This window comes from Bidens hawaiensis, unplaced genomic scaffold, assembly GCF_021521415.1.
Source record: "Bidens hawaiensis isolate Kalapana, Puna unplaced genomic scaffold, B.hawaiensis_p1.1 tig00000296_1, whole genome shotgun sequence".
In the NCBI taxonomy this organism is placed as follows: Eukaryota; Viridiplantae; Streptophyta; class Magnoliopsida; order Asterales; family Asteraceae; genus Bidens; species Bidens hawaiensis.
This window is the reverse complement of record NW_027491024.1, coordinates 166,035-187,626: the sequence shown is the minus strand read 5'-3', so window position 1 is coordinate 187,626 and position 21,592 is coordinate 166,035. Positions and strand designations below refer to the sequence as shown.

Here is a 21,592-nt window from a genome sequence, read left to right as displayed (position 1 = left end):
ACACTCATATAAATTTGAAACAACTACTTTTTCTTTGAATTTTTTTTATTGGGTCATCATGCCTTTTAATTTATTTAATTTAGAGTTCATTTTGGTCAAAATATATTGTCTTAATGTAAGGTTTTGGTTTCAGTGCCCCTATTTTAGTGTTGGATTTACTCATAGACACGGTTCTAAATACCAGAGGGAAAACTTTTTGCGGAATATATTAATGTCAAATAAGTCTTAAAATTTAAACAATATAAAAATGCCTTAAAGTTCAAACATTATAAATTTAAGTCTTCAGATGTCAGCTTCATTCTTCTGACATGTGTCCATTTTCAAACCAGCTGTCTCATTCTATTCACTAGTGTGTATACTAAAAGTCAGTTATGCTAAGTGAGTTCTAGTTAATCATGCAAGATACATTTCATACACATACTTACATATACGCATTCGAATATACATATTAGACACTTAACTTGTTTACCTTTCTTTCGTACTTAAAACATTCATACATTCTTCTTACATACATACATTGTTTCATACTTTCAAACTACATGCATAACTACATTTACCATCTCAGATATTAGTAGGGTCTGGTCCCTTCTATCTCAGATATTTGTAGGTCTGGTCCCTTTTTTTCTACCTCAGATATTATTAGGGTATGGTCCCTTCTTTTCATACAATTATACATACATTTCATTATATATATATATATATATTAAGTGTTAAAATAAAAACCCACTCCAGTTGTGAAAACCCCTGAAACTCTAAGCCCTTGACTTTTTAATGGATGGTTGAGATCAAATCCATAACACTAGTACAAGATTTATATTAAAAAAAACAATATTGAAATACTGAAGGGTAAAACGGACTTTTTAAGTGAATTTGCTTTATGTCTAATTACCAATACATGTAGACAATCAAAATATCAATAAACTTTCAAAATTTAAAACAAATCTTACAACCATATCAAGGCGCTTGTTCATCTTCTTGAAGTTTTAGAGAGAGAAACCACAATATACGTTCAACACTTAACTTTCCGGCGATACGATAGCCGTCATCTACATAATTGGTACGTTTGCTTCATTTGATATACGTTCTTCAAGCTAAAAAAATCAATTTCTGGGTTTATAAGCAGTTGATTAAATAAACGATTTCATTTTTAGGGTTTAAAAAATTTGGGTTTTACCCGATTTCATTTTTTGGTTTTAAAACCTAGTTGATTTTGAAAGGTTTTTTTACCGGATTTCATTTTTAGGGTTTAACAAATTTGGGTCATCTTAAAGTTTAAGAAAACCAAGTTGATTTTGAAAGGTATTTTTTAGTTTAATGGAAGGTTAACCAGACATAAGATATATTGTGAGGTTTAAATACTAAAATCTTAAAATAAGAAATACAGTAATAAAATTTCGGATTGAAATACAATAATAAAATTTTAAAGTTTAGGTTTAAAAATATTTCGAAATTTTTAAATTTTAAGAAAAGTAAGTTTATGTTTGATGGTTTTTAACTAAATCGAAGGCTAATGGGCACAAAGATTTGTCTGGTAAACAACAAGTCAGGTGTCTTCAGAAATTTTAAGAAAACGATATATTGTGTGTTTTAAAAAAGTCGAATAGAATCTTTAAAAAGTTACATGATTAGGATCTAAAAAAGGTTAAAAATGCTTAAAACATAAAGACAACAAGATATATTGTTTGTTAAAAATGAACATTTTTAGTTAAGTCTAACAAAGTTGTTTTTTGAGGATTTGTTTGCTTTTTGTTTTTGTTAATAAATTGAGTTGACTGAGTTAATTAAAAAATTAAGTTTTTGATTTTTATGTATAATCGTTAGTATTGTTTAGGATTAGTTATAGAAAATGAAGGAAATCACTTAAAAAAAGAAGTAATTTGTAATCGACCGAAGAAGTAGAAGCATTTCGAAGAAAACAAAAAAGGAAATTAAAAACACATTAAGTAATCCAATCTATGTGAAAATGTCACACCCTTACTTAGGGCCTAGGCGTGTGACCACAAGTTGGTACCTGTTTTGTAAATGTATCAGAGTTTATGGGTTAATTTTAGCGGAAGACTTTAAGTTTGAATATAATATTAATTGTTGGTACATGATGTCAGTAGTTCAGTATATAGTGTCTGTAATCGAGTCGTTTGGATTTGTGTTTTGTATGTAGCGAAGTTAGCTCACAAGTTCGCTAATACAGGCGAACTTGATGAGTAAGCGAAGTTAGGAACAACTTCGCCTGAACATGCCAGGCGAAGTTGTCGTGTTTATAAGTATAGGTTACGGCTGAGATGTTAATCAGTTTTTAGTTTTACGTGTAACGAGTTGTGTAATCAGTGATTGATATCACGTGTTTCCAGTTGCAATATACAACGTGTCTTTGCTTATTGTAACGTGTGTTCAATCGTGTTAGCTCGTATCGTCTTCTACGCTCGTAACGTCTTACGTAGGGATTCCGCACCTACGTAGAACGAGATATTCCGTGTAGATCCGGCTGGGAACCTACAATTGGTATTAGAGCTTTTGCTCGTGATTGTGTGGTTCGGGATTATCACGCGGGTGTAGAAATCGTTCCGTTCGACAATTCGCGGGACGAGTTTACCGAGTTTTTGTGTCCTACTCACCTTCCACCATCATAAACAACCCATTACACCTTCACAAACCTCGTAAAATCCAGAAATCAAACCTGCAAAACCATCGTGTTCATCAGGCGAACTTGCCGTCACTGTTTGTAGGGTTTAGGCGAAGATATAAGGTTAAGCGAAGTTATCCACAACTTCGCCTACTTTCTCAAGTTCGCTTATCTCAAGCGAAGTTACCCACAACTTCGCCTACCTCACAAATTCGCTTACCTTAAGCGAAGTTATACACAACTTCGCCGAATCAGGCGAATTTAAAAAAAAAAAGGAGCAAAGTTCAGAATCAGCGAAGTTCAGACTTAAGCGAAGTTATCCTTAACTTCGCCTACAGTACTGTTAAGAATAAAATTTTTATTTTTCGGGTTTCTTTGTGTTTCGTGAAAGATGACTTCAATAAATATTACGGAACTGGTGAAGATGGAAGTGGAAGCGGGTTCAGCTACAAAGGCACCAAAGATGCTTAAGGGAACCGATTTTGTAGCGTGGAAGGATCGGTTTGAACAGTATGTTAAGTACCAAGATGCTAAGATGCGGGTGTGCATACAAGATGGATACATTCCACCAACTGCTGAGTATGAGGGTCGTGATCAGATTAAGAAATACAACAAGATGGAAGAAGAAGAAAAGAAAATGTATGAGGCTGAAAGCAAAGCTCATGCAGCGATAACAATGGCTCTTCCACAAGAGATTCTTCACACCTTCAGGAAGTATAAAACTGCTAGGGAGCTATGGGAAGCACTTGAAAACCGTTTTGAGGGTAATGTGGGGATTCGCGCATCAAAGATTAAACTACTTAAAACCCAATTCTCGGTGTTCAAGTACTTGAAGAATGAATCACTTGATGATATCATCACTAGATATTATCATCTGATGACCGAACTCAGCAATTATTCCATTGCTTACAAAGAAGATGAGATCGTGGAAAAGCTTCTTGATGCTCTCCCACCGAAATGGGAGATGTACACTGTCTTGATGAGAGAAGACAAAGAGTTTGCCGACTATGACTTGGAAACAGCAGTCAACAAACTAAGAACTTTTGAACTTAACATGGTTCGAAAAGAGACACCAACTGATCAGGTTCAGGATCCAGGAATGTATGGTGCAAAAGTTAACTCAAGTTCAAGTTCGAAGTCTGAATCGTCTGCTTACTACTCAAAAGGAGACTCGGGCGCTAACTCAACACATGAAGGTCATGTATCTCTCAACATGAATGGTGATGTGTGTTTTGTAGCTGGTGGATCAAATGCTTCTAAACCTCAAGCAACCAAGAGTAGTTTTTCCCCAAGTGTTTCGAACAACAACTACTCAAAGATGCCCATGAGTGTTAAATCTGCTGAACAGCAGTTTGCTCTCTATGCATCTTTCATTGCTTCGTATGAAAATTACATTCAAGGTAAGATTGTTGATCCTGCAACGTTAGACGAAGACTATGATCAGATCGATGCTGATGATCTGGAAGAGATGGATCTGCAGTGGTAGATGGCGATGATTGTGAGAAGGGTTAAACGGTTTATGAAGAAGACTGGAAGGAAGTTTGTTGGTGAAAGACCAGGTTTTGACAAGTCAAAGGTGCGATGTTATAACTGTCAACAAAATGGACACTTTGCGAAAGAGTGCACAAATGAACGTGTAGAACGCAGTCAAAACAGGTCTACACAACAGAGTGGGGGTGGTAATGAGAATAGAGCCATGATATCCAGACAGAACGGGGAGTACAACTGGAATCTGCACGTTGAAGAAGTGTTCGAACAGGCCAATTTAGCGAACATCGAAACTGCAGATAGTGAGAAAGTGACTGGCGAAATTGAAGCTTACATGGCAAAAGTGACAGACCAGCTCTCCGAGGTAAGTACTAAACTCCCTTGTACTAAATGTGAAAATCTGTCTGAACAATTGACAACTATAACTGATCAGTTTGTTAGTTTGGATGCTCAATTTAAATCATTAAAAGAAGATCATCATTTCACTAAAGCTAGAGAAAACAGCTATAAGGTAAAAATAAAAGCTAGTGAGAAAGATATTAGAAGTCTTAAAGCAAGTCTAGCTGAAAAAATACAAGTAATTGATCTTAGCTATGAAGTATTAGAAGAGAAAACCAAACTAATAGCTGAAAGGGATAAACAGATAGCTGATCACCATGTGAAAGTGGTGGAACTTAACAGAAAACTTGAGCAATTTAGAAATTCCTCCGCTATACTTGATCACCTCGTTAGTGATCAAGGTTCCCCAGTTAAAAGGGGAGGAATTGGATATCATGAAGTTCCACCACCTTACAATCATAACTATACTTATGATCCTAGTAATCAGAAATCTGTAAAAGTTGATTTTGGTCAGACAGTTCCGGTTAAGGTTACTATTAAAGAACCAGAAGTTAGTAAAGGCGAAACAAGTAAGCCTGTTTCGAGTGTTAAGATTTCTGTTCCTAGTCATGTCTCATCAAACTCGGACAAGTCATCCGAGTCGAGTGAAACAAAAGAGAAGGCAGTGTTACCAAAAAGTGGAGAGAAACATAAATCAAATGAAAAGAATTTTCCACTAAACCCGTATGTCCCACCATATGTGAGACAAACGGGCAGTAATGCAGCCTCAACATCTAAAACAACTATTGAAAAGAAAGTTGAACACAGGAGTTGTTTCAGATGCACTCAATTAGGACACCTAATTGCTGATTGCCCTCTGAAGCAGAGATTCAGAGGTATGAGGCCTTCAAAATCTGAGAACAGAACTAACAGTAACTACAATAATGGTAAGAATGAAAACTCATCAAAGTTCAGAAATTGGACTAATCCAGGTTTTCCAAGAAATCGATCTCAGTTTTTCCCTGTTAACAACCAAATCATGAGTAATAATTCATTTAATTCACGAAGGTTTGGATGGCCTCATAGTCAATCTACAAGAAGGTATCCTTTTAGGACTTACAGAAATTATTCTGATACTAACTTTGGACAGCCAAAGTACGGGATGTATCGACCCAAGACCAATAGGTCTTGGGTCCCCAGATTTTAATCCTTTGCTTTAATCGTGCAGGAACAGTTGAACAGGGCTGCAAACAATCTATGGGTTGTGGATAGCGGCTATTCCCGGCACATGAAAGGTAACAAGAGTTTGTTACACGAATGGAAACCTGTTCAGGGAGGAAGAGTGAGTTTTGCTGGAGAGAGTGGTGGAAGGATTACAGGAATTGGGACGGTGACTAATGGAAAAATGACGTTAGAGAAAGTGAATTTCGTTGAAGAACTGAAGCATAATCTGCTGAGTGTATCGCAGATCTGTGACAAAGATTACACCGTGCACTTTACCAAGAATGAAGCGATCGTGCTGTATCCTGGTTTCAAGATACCAGAGGATTGGATAGTTATGAAAGCTCCAAGAGAAACGAATACGTATATTATGGACATGAGGTCGACTGAGATGGCAACAGAAGAATCGTGTCTTCTGTCAAAAGCAACTGAATCGGAATCCAAATTATGGCATAGAAGAATGGGGCATATTCATCTTTGGAAAATGAACTACATTGTCAAGAATGGGCTGGTGCTGGGTGTTCCCTTGAAGAATTTCAACTTTGAAGACCAATGCTTATCGTGCAAAAAGGGAAAGCAACACAAGAAATCCCATCACACCAAGAAGGTTAATTCAATAGTCAGTACCCTAGACCTACTTCACATGGATCTCTTTGGTCCCGTGAATGTAAAAAGCCTAGGAGGAACATCTTACTACTTGGTGATTACTGATGATTTCTCTCGATACTCTTGGGTATATTTCCTGAAGTCAAAGGATGAAACGGTCCAGATGGTAATAAATTTGATTACCAAAGTTGAGAATATTATGGGGAAAAGAGTTAAATACATCAGGAGTGACAATGGGACTGAGTTCAAGAACTATCAGATGGAGATCTTCTGCTTACAGAAAGGGATAGAGCACCAGTTCAGCGCTCCGTATACTCCGCAACAAAATGGAGTGGCTGAGAGGAAGAACAGAATGTTAATTGAAGGAGCCAGAACCATGCTGGCTGATTCGAAACTTCCTGTGGTGTTCTGGGCTGAAGCTGTTGCAACAGCCTGTTATATCCTTAATAGAGTTTTAACTGTTAAAATACTGAATAAAACATGTTATGAACTTATGCATGGGAGAAAGCCCAACTTGAGTGGTCTCGAACCATTCGGGTCCCCGTGTTCGATATTAAAGACAAATTCTAAATTTTGTGAAATAGCCGACGAAGGTATTTTAGTCGGATACGTTGTTGGGACTCCCAACAGACGAGTCTTTAATACATCGACCAGCAAGGTTGAGGTGGTGTGTAACACTGATATCACAAGTTACAAATCACCAAAACCAAGCACGGGACCCGCTGGGGTTTTCGACTATGATAGACTTTTTAAATCTTTTAACATACCTTACTTGGATTGTGCAGAAGTTGATGAAAGAATTGCTACGATGATGCTTTACGATGAGGAAGACAATGTTGTGCAAAGACCGCTGTACGATGAATGTCAGCCTTCCTCGTCAAATGCTGTCGATACCCCTGCTGCCTCTACAGAAGAGGAATTCTTCAATCCGTTTCACTCTCAACAACAATCACCCATTGATGAGCTACCTTCGAACCTGGAAGAAAATCTGCAAGTCAGTTCGGTTCCGACTACGAGAGTTCACAAAAATCACCCTTTGGTGAACGTGATAGGTGATCTGTCCGACGGTGTACAAACAAGACAAAGCTTGAATGAGCACACCTGTGTTTACACAAGCATTAAAGATACGGGCATAATTAACGAATGCTTGTACACCTGCTTCATCAGCCAGATTGAACCAAAGAACTATCAAATGGCTCTCAAGGACAGCTCATGGGTCGAAGCCATGCAAGAAGAATTAGCCCAGTTCAAAAAGATGGAGGTATGGAACTTGGTTGCAAAACCGAAGAATGTGCATGCGATTGGCACCAAATGGGTTTTCAAATGCAAGAGAGATGAGAAAGGGATTATTATCAGGAACAAGGCGAGGCTGGTTGTAAAAGGTTTTAATCAGCAAGAGGGGATCGATTACAATGAGGTGTTTGCTCCTGTGGCGAGATTGGAAGCCATTTGATTGTTTTTGGCATTTGCTGCACACAAGGAGATGAAGGTATTTCAGTTAGACGTGAAGAGTGCGTTCCTTAACGGTAAAGTCGATGAGGTTGTGTACGTTGAGCAACCTCCGGGTTTTCCTGACCCAGACTTTCCTGATCACGTGTACAAGCTAAGTAAAGCGCTATACGGGTTACATCAGGCACCTCGTGCCTGGTACTCAACACTATCCGACTACTTGCTTGAGAATGAGTTTGAAAGGGGAAAGATTGATAGCACATTGTTCTTTAAGAGAAAAGGAAGCGACTTTCTTCTGGTGCAAGTCTACGTGGATGACATCATCTTTGCTGCATCAAAAGTCGCCATGTGTCAGGAGTTTGAGGCCGTCATGAAAAAGAGGTTTGAAATGAGTGCTATGGGTGAACTAACTTTCTTTTTAGGACTGCAGGTTGATCAGAAGAAAGATGGGATGTTCATTCATCAGACTAAGTATGTCCATGATGTTCTCAAACGCTTCAAGATGGAGGACAGCACTCCATTTGATACTCCAGTCTGCGTCAACCATAAATTGGGTGCTGATTCAGACAATGATGCAGACGTGGACCCAACCCAATATCGGGCAATAATAGGTTCTTTAATGTACTTAACTGCTTCTAGACCTGATATTATGTTTGCAGTTTGTCTTTGTGCACGCTTTCAGGCAAACCCAAAGGAATCTCACTTGAAGGGTGCGAAGAGGATATTGCGCTATCTCAAAGGCAAACCTAAACTGGGGTTGTGGTACACGAAAGGAGGAGACTTGGAGTTGGTCGTCTACACGAATTCTGATTATGGAGGGTGCAATCAGAATCGGAAGTCAACAACAGGTGGTTGTCAGTTTCTTGGAGGCAGATTAGTGTCATGGCAATGCAAGAAGCAGACCTCAGTCGCCATTTCAACCTGTGAAGCAGAATACATGGCAGCATCGAACTGCTGCTCCCAGGTTCTTTGGATTCAACAGCAATTGCGCGATTATGGTCTGAATTTCACTCATACTCCTATTTGCATTGATAACACTGCTGCTATCTCAGTAACTAACAATCCCGTAAAACACAGTAAAACTAAACATATTGACATCCGTCATCATTTTATACGGGATTGTGCTGAGAAGAAACTGATTGTGCTCGAAAAGGTTGATACGTTAGATAATTTCGCTGATTTGTTCACTAAAGCGTTTGAAAAAAATCGTTTTCAAAACCTTGTTGAGCTGAATGGGATGATCAATCCCGAGTAACCGTGTTTTTGTCTTTACTTAAAAAAAAAAACGTCACTATTGCTTAGAATTATGTCGGTTGCCTCAGTTTGAAGGACATATCTTCGGATATGTTTGGTCCTCATTTCTACTTGTAGAATATAAGGATAGCCATTAACCAGATGACTGAAAGTGACCGGGGCGGTTTATGATGTGTTTTTATTCTTTCGCTGGAAATTAGTCGATCATACTTAGTTAGAAGGACACATACTTGTATGTGGTCGGTCCAGCTGATCCATTGGATCTTCAGGATAGCCGTTTACCTGAAAACTTCAATTTGATCAGGGCGATTGAAGTTAAATTTTTTTTCGGGAGATGAAATTATTTTTCAAGTCTACTACTTCGTAAGAAGTTCCTTTACTATGTTTAACAGAAAATTGATCCAACCTTGGAAAGTGATAGATATACTGATTCTGTGTGCTTAACTAGTGAAGTTATAAGGCCTAAAAGACTTTAGAACAGTCATTGTATGTCATGGTAGCTTTTTATGGTGCGTAAAAGTATAAGTGATACTAACTAAATCTACTCGATTTTACGTGGAAACTCCTTAAGAGTTGTGCATGTCTCCATATATATCTTTCCGAATGATAGGCAGAAAAGCGATTACCCAGTCATACACGAGCCCGTAAGTGTTCTGATTCCCGTGAAGATAGCGTGTCAAGAAACTGCAGTGATCCAGATTCGGGACTTGCAGTTATTTACTACTCTGAAGTTGTGTAAATACTTAAAAAAAAATGTGTGAGTTATTGAGACATTCTAGAGTTCATAATGTTAAGACTTCTCAATCAAGATGCAAGATAGAGAACGGGAAGAAGAGTCTAAAGATCGAAGAGTAATTACTATTTAATCAGACACTACGGGTCGAGGTCAACTCGGGGTGACTTGGGGAAAGCCAAATACGCTTTGAGAATAGATAGGAGGCATCATAATCTCTGAGTTGTTGCCCATTTAATTTTTGAGCTTAATTGAACCTAACCCGTATCACAGAAACGATGAAAACCATTCTAAGTTATTTACCTGCTTACAACCTGTTTCTTTATGTCATAATACAGCTGAACACGGATCTGTGTGACAGTCACGTAGTTAGTATGATTCCTGTTCGGATCTTTTCTAAAACATGGTAGTCCCTGTCGAGACTGAAATTTGATCCCGTGTACCTAATTGTTAAAATTTTTCTACTTATGTAGTTGTATGATTTTATACCTGGTTACTTGGTCTTGATCGTATCATTTAACGCTTTAAAGGTTGTTTTAAAACTTAATTGCAAATTGTTCAAATAATAGGGGTTTGTTTTGAAAATTTTAATATATCGGCGAACTTATCCTTAACTTCGCCTGCAATAGGCGAAGTTATCCATAACTTCGCCTGTATAACTCTGACCCTATATAAAGAAGTTTTAAGGTCAAACTGTTCATTATTTTTTAAACCAGCGAACTTATCTTCCACTCACCCGGCGAACTTATTATCAGAACCCTAAGCGAACTTATCGTTCGAATCCGATCTGTGTTCTTATTCTCTGTTTCTAATCCAATTACAAGGTGTCTAAAAGAAGTGCCGATGTAACAAATGCCCAAGGATGTGCTGAAAGAGCTGAAGTGGTGGTATGTAGATTGTGAAACAGCTGAAGCAGTAATGGAGGACGAAGATGAACAAGAGCTGCTGAGAGTCTATGATCCGATGCATCTAGTGAACTTATCTGAAGCTGATCTGCAGGCGCTGAATGAGAAGAAGATATTTTATATTCCTGCTTGGAAAGACGAAGCGAGGAAGTATCAAAGAGTTGTTTCGGTATGTGTACGAGAAGGAGTGCATGCTTGAAGATGATGATACAAGATTGTTGAGATTACAAGACACGTGCTTGAAGATAAAGATATGAAGCTACTGCCAAGGGGGAGTCTGTTGGTACATGATGTCAGTAGTTCAGTATATAGTGTCTGTAATCAAGTCGTTTGGATTTGTGTTTTGTATGTAGCGAAGTTAGCTCACAAGTTCGCTAATACAGGCGAACTTGATGAGTAAGCGAAGTTAGGAACAACTTCGCCTGAACATGCCAGGCGAAGTTGTCGTGTTTATAAGTATAGGTTACGGCTGAGATGTTAATCAGTTTTTAGTTTTACGTGTAACGAGTTGTGTAATCAGTGATTGATATCACGTGTTTCCAGTTGCAATATACAACGTGTCTTTGCTTATTGTAACGTGTGTTCAATCGTGTTAGCTCGTATCGTCTTCTACGCTCGTAACGTCTTACGTAGGGATTCCGCACCTACGTAGAACGAGATATTCCGTGTAGATCCGACTGGGAACCTACATTAATTTACATTGAAAATTAACTCGGGAATTAAAATACCCGAGTAGTTAGTTTACAAAATATAGGTTTCATATTACAAGGATTTGTTTATCAAATACGTAGCCATCTTGTACGCGCTTCTATCTTCTTTTTAAGACTCCAATCCTCGTTACTGCTACTTATGCTTAATTACCTGCAATGGGTTGAAAAAATACGTCAGCTATATGCTGGTGAACACGTATGACTCAATAAAACATTTTGTATGACGATTACAATACAAATATAGTTTTCTCGACAAACTCAGCGGAAGAATCTCTACTTCCGGTATATGTACAACTGCCCTAAACACATTACGGTATTCTCCGAGCCACACGGCCCTGAACAGAGAACTGGTCATGACCGTTTAAGCTCGCGGCTTCTTTGCCTTTGATTGATTGATTGAGCTTTAACAGTTATGTTTGGATCCAGACACATGCGTATTCGGTCTGAGTTGATTTTATTTTCTACTTCGTATTATAACGTTTTAGAGATCACATGATCTCACGCAGACATTGACTGACTCATTAAGACAAACACCCGTTCGTCTTATTGAGTATAAATATGTTTTGACTGATTGAAAAGGTTAGCGTATTCACCTGTACCGTCGGTGTTGAAAACCTTGACTGAATGATTGATTGATTGTGAATGATATTAACCTATATACAAAATAGGTTTGTATAAACATTTTGAATGATGATTATGCTATGAATGTAAGCTTAACCTTGAAATCGTTTATCTTTTATTATGAATGAAAATACTTGGTTTTATGTGACGTTTGATATAGCATGCTTTGGCCTAATAGGTTCTAACACGTTGGTAACTTTCTCCAGGTAAGTAAACGGGTCCCTCGGTTGATTGGGATTTGTACGAATTACTTTTCCTTAGGCAAGAAACTTACAACTAGTGATATCCCCCTTCCAGTTACTACATGCCCGTCAAAATATATCTTTTGTTTAACATTACTTAATCATGAAGTAATGTTTTATGAAAACTTGATTGTGAATGAATGTTTGTAAAATACGATCAAGGTTAAATGTCATAGTGATGTGGGGAGATCAAACATTTACCAAATAATGAAGACATAGGTTATGGAATTACAAGAGTTTATAATTAATATTTTATGTATTTTGGTTTAATCATTAGAAGCCCAATGGTTTATAGTTTCTTTTAAATACTTGAGATTTTGTCATGTAAGAAAATAAGGGTTTGGAATATATAAAAAAATCATTTCCTCTCTATCACAGTGTGTGTTAGTGTGTGAAGGACCTAATTATCGATATTCTTTGTGAATCAACGATAGTTGGAAGAATTGATCCTGGTATTCGTGTGAATCAACAGGTTCAATTATTTATCTTATTTACGATCTACATCTTTTTTGAGAGTTTTGGGAAGTTCTTCATGGGTATTCTTAGAATCAACGTGTTTGACATCCAATTCTATCATCACGCTACGTCAGTTGGTATCAGAGCCGAATTCCTGGCTCGAAAATGTCTCCAAGGAGACAACAAAGACCGATCAATGAGGTTTACGAACGAGAGTTGGAACAACGGTTTATGGCGCGGGTGGAGCAACGATTTGATCAAGTGGTCGATCAACTCACTGATCAAATGGATGACTTGATGAATCATAGAAGACAGGTACCTGAAAATAGGGAGGGGCGTGACTTCGATAATCCATTTTTTGGTCATGATGGTTCGTCTTTCGAAGAGGGGTACGAGAGGGGACCAAGGCAAGAACCTGGTGATGGCAATCGACGTTGGGATGCTGGGATCCGAACTGATATCCCAGAATTTGATGGGACTAGTTTGGATCCGGAAGGGTTCATTGATTGGTTGGTTATTGTAGAAGAGGTGTTTGAGTTCCGAGAGGTCCCTGAAAATAAGCGGGTCTCTTTGATCTCTACCAGGCTACGTGGGAGGGCGTCAGCATGGTGGCAACAGTTGAAGATGACACGAAATAGACTCGGGAAGTCGCGGATCGTGACATGGGCCAAGATGAGAAAGTGTTTGCGGGACACTTTTTTACCTCACAACTTTCAACGGTTGATGTATCAACGTTTGCAGAATCTGAAACAGGGATCCAGGTCGGTTGATGAATATACGACCGAGTATTATCATTTGATTTCTCGTAATGATATTCAAGAAACCGATGAACAACTCGTTGCTCAGTATATTGGAGGTTTAAGGGTTCAGATCATGGACTCTGTAAATCTTTTTGATCCATTAACGGTCGCCGAGGCATACCAAAGGGCCTTGGCTTTTGAAAAACAAAACCGTCGGGTGGGCGGTTCGTATTCACCAGCCTCTGCTGGAGGAAATTCGGGGTCGGGTAGTGGAGGACCTCGTGTCGTGCCTAGTCAACAGAGGTCGGGGGCCAACAACACTGGGTCGACTTCTAAGGGGGCTAGTAGTATCGGGGTGAAGTGTTTCAAATGTGGTGAGACGGGTCATCGGCAAGTTGACTGTAAACAGGCAGGTAAGAGGCATTTGCTTGTTGAATCAGAAGATGAACAGTATGAAGAATATGAAAGGGCCCCAGAGTATGATGAAGAACCCGAGTACGAGGAGGAGTTTGTGACCGGTGATGTGGGGGCGAATTTGGTGGTTAGGAGTTCTTGTTATGCACCAAAGGCTGATGGAGACGAATGGCTTAAACATAATATCTTCCACTCCACATGTACCATTTTGGGGAAGGTTTGCACGTTTGTTATCGATTCTGGAAGTTGTGACAATCTGATTTCTGAAGAGGCAGTCCAAAAGTTGGCCTTGAAGACGGAGAGTCACCACAAGCCTTACAAGCTTCAGTGGCTTAAAAATGGGGGAGAGGTAACGGTCTCTAAAAAGGGCCTTGTTTCTTTTTCTGTTGGGACCACGTACAAAGATGATGTTGTGTGTGATGTGGTTCCTATGGATGCGTGTCACTTGTTGTTGGGTAGACCTTGGGAGTATGATCGAAGTATAAAACATGACGGGCGGTCAAATTCTTATAGCTTCATGTTTAGTAGAGTAAAGATAACGCTTGTTCCAAGCAAGCCCAAGCAGCTAGCCACAAAGCAGTCGGGTAACCTGTTAACCATTAGTCAGTTTGAAGATGAGTTGGTGGAGGCAGACAATGTGTTTGTTTTGATAGGGAAACCAGTGGCTGAGGAAGTTGAGATTCCTGAAGCTATGATTCCTTTACTTGAGGAATTTTCTGATGATTTCCCTGATGACTTGCCGGATGGGCTGCCACCTTTGCGTGACATCCAACATCATATTGATTTGGAGCCTGGTTCACAATTGCCCAATAGGCCACATTACAGGATGAGCCCGAGAGAGCATGAAGAGTTGCGTAGATAGGTTGAGGAGTTGATTTCTAAGGGTCATGTTCGTGAAAGTATGAGCCCTTGTGCTGTTCCTGCTTTGTTAACTCCGAAGAAGGATGGTACCTGGAGGATGTGTGTCGATAGTCGAGCCATCAACAAGATTACTGTGAGGTACAGGTTTCCTATTCCTCGACTTGATGATTTTCTTGACTAGATTAGTGGTGCCACTATTTTCACAAAGTTGGATTTGAAGAGTGGTTATTACCAGATTCGCCTTAGACCTGGGGATGAGTGGAAAACAGCCTTCAAGACTCGTGAAGGGTTGTATGAGTGGTTGGTGATGCCTTTTGGTTTATCAAACGCGCCTAGTACTTTTATGCGTGTGACGAATCAGTTGCTCATGCCTTTTATTGGGAAATTTGTGGTGGTATATTTTGATGATATTCTTATTTATAGTGCTTCTTTCAGTGAGCATGTCGTGCATATCAAGAAGGTTTTGGCCTTGCTTCGCAGAGACAGTTTTTATGTAGCAACTAAGAAATGTGTGTTCATGACCCCTAAAGTTTTGTTCTTAGGGTATGTTATTTCAGGTGATGGGATACAGGTGGATGAATCTAAAGTTGAAGCTGTTCAAAACTGGCCAACTCCTACCACCATTACTGAAGTCCGCAGTTTTCATGGGCTTGCTTCTTTTTATTGGCGATTCATTCCACACTTCAGTTCCATTATGGCCCCTATGACATATTGCATGAAGGGAAAGACGTTTGTATGGACAGAGGGAGCAGAGTTAGCTTTTCTGGTTATCAAGTAAAAACTCACTACCGCACCAATTCTGGTATTGCCTAACTTTTCACAAGTTTTTGAACTTCATACTGATGCCTCGAAGGTTGGGATTGGCGGGGTCCTCAGTCAAGGGGGTCGACCAATTGCTTATTTTAGTGAGAAGTTAACAGGGGCAAAGTTTAGATATAGTACTTATGACCTGGAGTTTTATGCAGTGGTCCAAGTTGTAAAGCATTGGCGTCACTATTTATTTCATAAAGAGTTTGTTTTATTCACTGATCATGATTCTCTAAGGCATATTCGCACGCAAGACAAGATATCGTCAGTTGGTATCAGAGCCGAATTCCTGGCTCAATATGTCTTGTGAGGGGGATAATATCTATGATTCTTGGCCCGTGTTTGATGAATACGAGGACGAGGAATGGTATGTTTGGGCAACCGGTGATGTTCTTGAAAGTTTAAAAAGAAAACATGAGTGGTCTACAATTTATTCAGGTGGCGTGGATATTACTCAAGAAGAAAAAAACCACTAGAATAGATTTTTGTCAAATGCTAATATTAATATGGTTAGCAATGTCATTTATGAAGATTTGTATGCAAGTTTCACAGACAACACTCTAAGGTTAGAAGTCAATCAATTATATCTTAAAAATGCACAAGATATAATGTGGTCAATTATTAAATATGCAAGCAAAGAAATATTATCAAGATCACATGAACTTGTAGAAAAAAGAAAGTGTATCGATGCTCCCTTTAACCCATGTGGTACAAGCCTATAGTCGGACAAGATGATTAGTAAAGTTGAACTATTTGAGCAGGTCATCATAACTATAAATTGGAATCGGATGGATGGTCCCTTTGACCCAGGTGGCTACGGTTCAAAGACAAAAACTCGAGGGCGAGGTTTTCAAAGGTGGAGAGAATGATGTGGGGAGATCAAACATTTACTAAATAATAAAGACATAGGTTATGGAATTACAAGAGTTTATAATTAATATTTTATGTCTTTTGGTTTAATCATTAGAAGCCCAATGGTTTACAGTTTCTTTTAAATACTTGAGATTTTGTCATGTAAGAAAATAAGGGTTTGGAATATATAAAAAAATCATTTCCTCTCTATCACAGTGTGTGTTAGTGTGTGAAGGACCTAATTATCGGTATTCTTTGTGAATCAACGATAGTTGGAAGAATTGATCCTGGTATTCGTGTGAATCAACAGGTTCAATTATTTATCTTATTTACGATCTACATCTTTTTTGAGAGTTTTGGGAAGTTCTTCACGGGTATTCTTATAATCAACGTGTTTGACATCCAATTCTATCATCACGCTACGCCACATAGCCTCGATTAATAGTCTAAGCTATAATTCAAATAACTTAAACGTAATCTCTACCTTAACACGGATACTTAGATTGATTATAAGAAAAAGGCAGGGTCTTGATCTACTCGATTATATGATTGCTACTTGATTATAACTTCGTTTCTTGCACGAACTTTGAGAAATTGGCACGTCGGCTTGTTACGGCAATGGGGCACGCCTTTCAAGGTTAAGTGTGTGTAAATGGAGGTGTGTTTGGGATGAATGGACCTCTCTAACACGGATACTTAGATTGTTTATAAGAAAAAGGCAGGGTCTTGATCTACTCGATTATATGATTGCTATTTGATTATAACTTCGTTTCTTGCACGAACTTCGAGAAATTGGAACGTCGGCTTGTTAGGGCAATGGGGCACGCCTTTCAAGGTTAAGTGTCTGTAAATGGAGGTGTGTTTGGGATGAATGGAGCTCATGCCCGTCACCCCCTTTTATAGGGGAATTTAGGACCTCGTCGCGGTAGCGATGGGTTCCTTGGGACCTGTCACGTACCGCGGCGCCGCAATTTTACGCCGCCTTATGCGGTGGTGACATGTTGCCTGTCATAACTTGCCACGTGTTGACACGTGGTTGGACACGTGTCCGGTGACTCGCCAAGTCCATCGCGCTACGCGATGGGTTGAGTGTTAACCCGTCGCGTACCGCGATGGCAGAAGATTTTCAGAATTTGCAATTTTGGTCCTTATACTTTCTAAGTTAGTAATTTAGGCTCAAATTTAATAGGGTGAAAGACACGGTGTTACATCCTCCCCACCTTTTGAATAATATCGTCCTCGAGATTTATTGGAATAGATAGGGATACTTCTTTTTCATTTCTTACTCGAGCTCCCACGTATACTCGGGTCCTCGTCTTGAATCCCATTTAACTTTAACGAGCTTGAGCCGTTTGTGTTTGAGAAACTTGATCATACTATCTTTTATTTGAATCGGATTTTCTACAAACTTAAGCTTCTCATTGATCTTGACATCTTTTAATGGCACTGCAAGGGTTTCGTCGGCTAAACACTTGCGAAGATTGGATACATGAAATACATCATGAATGCCTTTCATTTCATCGGGTAATTCTAGCCGGTAAGCAACTGGTCCAATTCTTTCGAGTATCTTAAATGGTCCGACAAATCGTGGACTCAGTTTCCCTTTCTTTCCGAATCGGACAACACCTTTCCAAGGCGACACTTTTAATAATACTCTATCGCCTTCTTTGAATTCTAATGGCTTGCGGTGAATGTCCGCATAACTCTTTTGTCTATCTCTTGCCGTTTTCAAGCGTTCACGGATTTGTATTACTTGATCAGTGGTTCTTTGAACAATCTCGGGTCCTGACAACTGACTATCACCTGTTTCAGACCAGCATACAGGTGTTCTACATTTATGCCCATACAAAGCTTCAAATGGTGGCATTTGGATACTTGTATGATAACTGTTGTTGTACAAGAATTCCGTTAGAGCAAGATGGGTATCCCAACTTCCTCCAAAATCAATAACACAAGCACGAAGCATATCTTCTAAGGTTTGAATTGTACGTTCACTTTGGCCATCAGTTTGGGGATGGTAAAAAGTACTTAAGTTTAGTCGCGTCTCCATGGATTTTTGAAAACTTGACCAAAATTTTGAAGTGAAACGACTATCTCTATCAGAAATGATGGATAATGGCACACCATGTAATGATACTATGTTTTCGACATATAAGTGTGCTAACTTATCTAAACTAAACGTTTCTTGAATTGGAATAAAATGAGCAGATTTGGTAAGTCTATCTACAATAACCCAGATTGCATCATTTTGGCGTGAAGTTTTCGGTAACTTCATGATGAAATCCATAGTTATCACATCCCATTTCCATATCGGGATTTCCGGTTGTTGTAACAATCCTAATGGCTTTTGGTGTTTAGTTTTTACTTGAGAACAGGTTAGGCATTTGGCTACATACAAAGCAATATCTTTCTTCATACCAATCCACCAATAATCATTCTTAAGATTGTGATACATCTTGTCACTTCCCGGGTGCATCATGTATTTTGATTTGTGTGCTTCTTCAAGAATCTTGTCTCTCAGATTTCCGACCATTGGTACCCAAATCCTTGTACCAAGTCTCAGTATTTCATCATTTCCTTTGACTAGTTGATCGATTGTACCATTTTCTTTTTCAGCTTTTATATTCCCTTCTTCTAGTGCCAACTTTTGAGCTTCTTTAATTTTGCAGGCTAAATCGACTTTAAGTTCCAATCTAAGAGCTCGAACTCTCTTTGGTTTTTCATGTTCTTTCCTACTTAAAGCGTTAGCCACAATGTTGGCTTTTCCTTCATGATATACGATCTCACAGTCGTAGTCATTAAGCGTTTCCATCCAACGCCTTTGTCTCATGTTCAACTCTTTTTGATCAAATATATGCTTCAAACTTTTGTGATCAGTATATATTGTGAATTTTACACCATACAAATAGTGTCGCCATAATTTCAGTGCGAAGATTATAGCGCCTAATTCCAGTTCGTGCGTGGTGTAATTCTTTTCATGAACTTTCAATTGTCTCGAAGCATAGGCAATCACTTTCTTTCCTTGCATCAAAACACTTCCCATTCCCGTGTGCCAAGCATCACATTAAATGATAAAGTTTTATAGTTCATCTAGCAAAGCCAAGATAGGTGCATTAGTTAACTTTTGTTTGAGTGTTTCGAATGCTTCCTCTTGCTTTGGACCCCATTCAAACTTAATCGCCTTTCTTGTAAGTGAAGTTAATGGGACACATATTCGGGAAAAGTCTTGAATGAATCTTCGGTAATATCCAGCTAAACCTAGAAAACTTCGGACTTGAGTCGGTGTCTTCGGTTTCTCCCATTTAGTTATTGCTTCTATCTTTGTTGGATCTACTTGAATACTCTTTTCATTTATAACATGACCAAGAAATTGAACTTCGGACAACCAAAATTCACACTTTGAGAATTTGGCGTACAATTTCTCATTCCTTAGGGTTTCGAGTATGATCTTGAGGTGAACTTAATGATCGTCTTTGGATTTTGAATAAACAATTATGTCATCTAAGAAGAAAATGACGAACTTGTCTAAATAGGGCTTACAAATCTGATTTATCATGTCCATGAAAGCTGTCGGAGCATTAGTGAGTCCAAAAGGCATAACGGTGAACTCATAATGTCTGTATCGGGTTCTAAATGTTGTTTTTGGTATATCTTCTTCTTGTACCTTCAATTGATGGTAACCCGATCTAAGATCAATCTTTGAAAAACAACTTGCTCCTTGGAAGTGGATGCTTGTTCTTAATCGTGACCTTATTTAGCTCCCGGTAATCTATACACATTCTCATTGATCCATCCTTTTTCTTTACAAACAGAATTGGGGCTCCCCACGGTGACGAACTTGGTCGTATGAATCCTTTCTCCAAAAGTTCATCTAACTCTTTCTTCAGCTCTTTCATTTCCGTTGGTGCTAGACTATAAGGTGATTTTGCTATTGGTGACGTTCCTGGTATGAGGTCGATCTTAAATTCTATCTCTCTGTCTGGCGGCGCTCCTGGTAACTCTTAAGGAAATACATCTTGAAATTCAGAAACGATCGGTACTTCCTCCATCTTCTTTGGTTCGGGTTCCTTGGTTACATAGGCCATGAATGCGAGGCATCCCTTACCTATGCAGTGGCTTGCTTTGATTTTTAAATGATTCCTACTTTTCCTCCTTCTTTATCTCCATTTATACGAAAGGTTTTGTTATTAGGTGATCGAATGTCGATGGCTCTATCATTACATAGGATACGGGCTTGATTAAATGATAACCAGTCCATACCTAAAACTACGTCAAAACCTGCTAATGTCATGGGTAACAATCGTACAGGTATGACGTGATTGGCTAACGAAATTGTGGCATTGTTTAGAACTTTGGTTATTCTACTTATACTTCTATCAGCAGTTTCTACTTCATAATGTTTATCTAGTTTATCTAAGGGCTCATTTAATAGACTACAAAATTTATAATCTATAAAGCTTTGGTTTGCACCTAAGTCAAATAATACCCTAGCATAAACATTATTTATAGGAAACGTACCGGTGATCTCTGTTGCTTTTTAAGTGTCTAACATAAAGACACGAGCGTTTCCTTTCTTGGCATCGGTCTTCGTACCGCTGCCACCTGCGCTAACTGCTCCCACCGTCGGCTTCTTCTTTGGACATTCATTGCTAAAATGTCCCCATTCACCACACACAAAACACACCGCTGATTTCTTTCTACAATCTAGTTCCGAATGACCCGGTCTCTTGCAAAAATTACATATAGCAGTATTAGTTGGTCGAAGACATCTTCCGAAATGTCTCCTGCCGCAAGATTTGCAAATGGGACGACTATACACAAATGTCCCTTCTCGTTTCTTTTCCGTCTTCTTCACCTTTCCACCCACACTCACTTTTCCATCATCTTTCTTTTTCTCATCTCGGTTCCTCAACATCCCGTCAATAAAATATCCAGCCAACTCCATGGCAGATTCTGTCGAAGACGACATATGTGAACGAACTAAATCACGGATCTCGATTGGTAATCCGTAGATTTAGCGTGTCACTTTATTGATTTCAGGACGATTCTGTAGTATTCAAGGAACTTGGTGTTGTATTCCTTGAGATTCGTTCCCACAACCTTGTGGTTCCACAACTTGGTTTGTATTTGATCCATTTCATTGATTAGGCAAAACTTCTTCAATATCATGGCCTTAAACGTTTCCCAATCCAAGTTGTATATATTATCTCTACCCTTGATTCCAATTAGGGTATTCCACCATTCCAGTGCTTCCCCTTTGAACATCTGGGAAGTATATTGCACTTTTTCTCTTTC

The 21,592-nt window shown here is 38.9% G+C and overlaps 1 pseudogene; it reads left to right on the top strand.

Annotated features, from left to right (window-relative positions):
- The first annotated feature begins 12,788 nt into the window (after positions 1-12,788).
- Positions 12,789-15,416, top strand: LOC143620016 (uncharacterized; annotated as a pseudogene).
- The last annotated feature ends 6,176 nt before the right edge of the window (positions 15,417-21,592 follow it).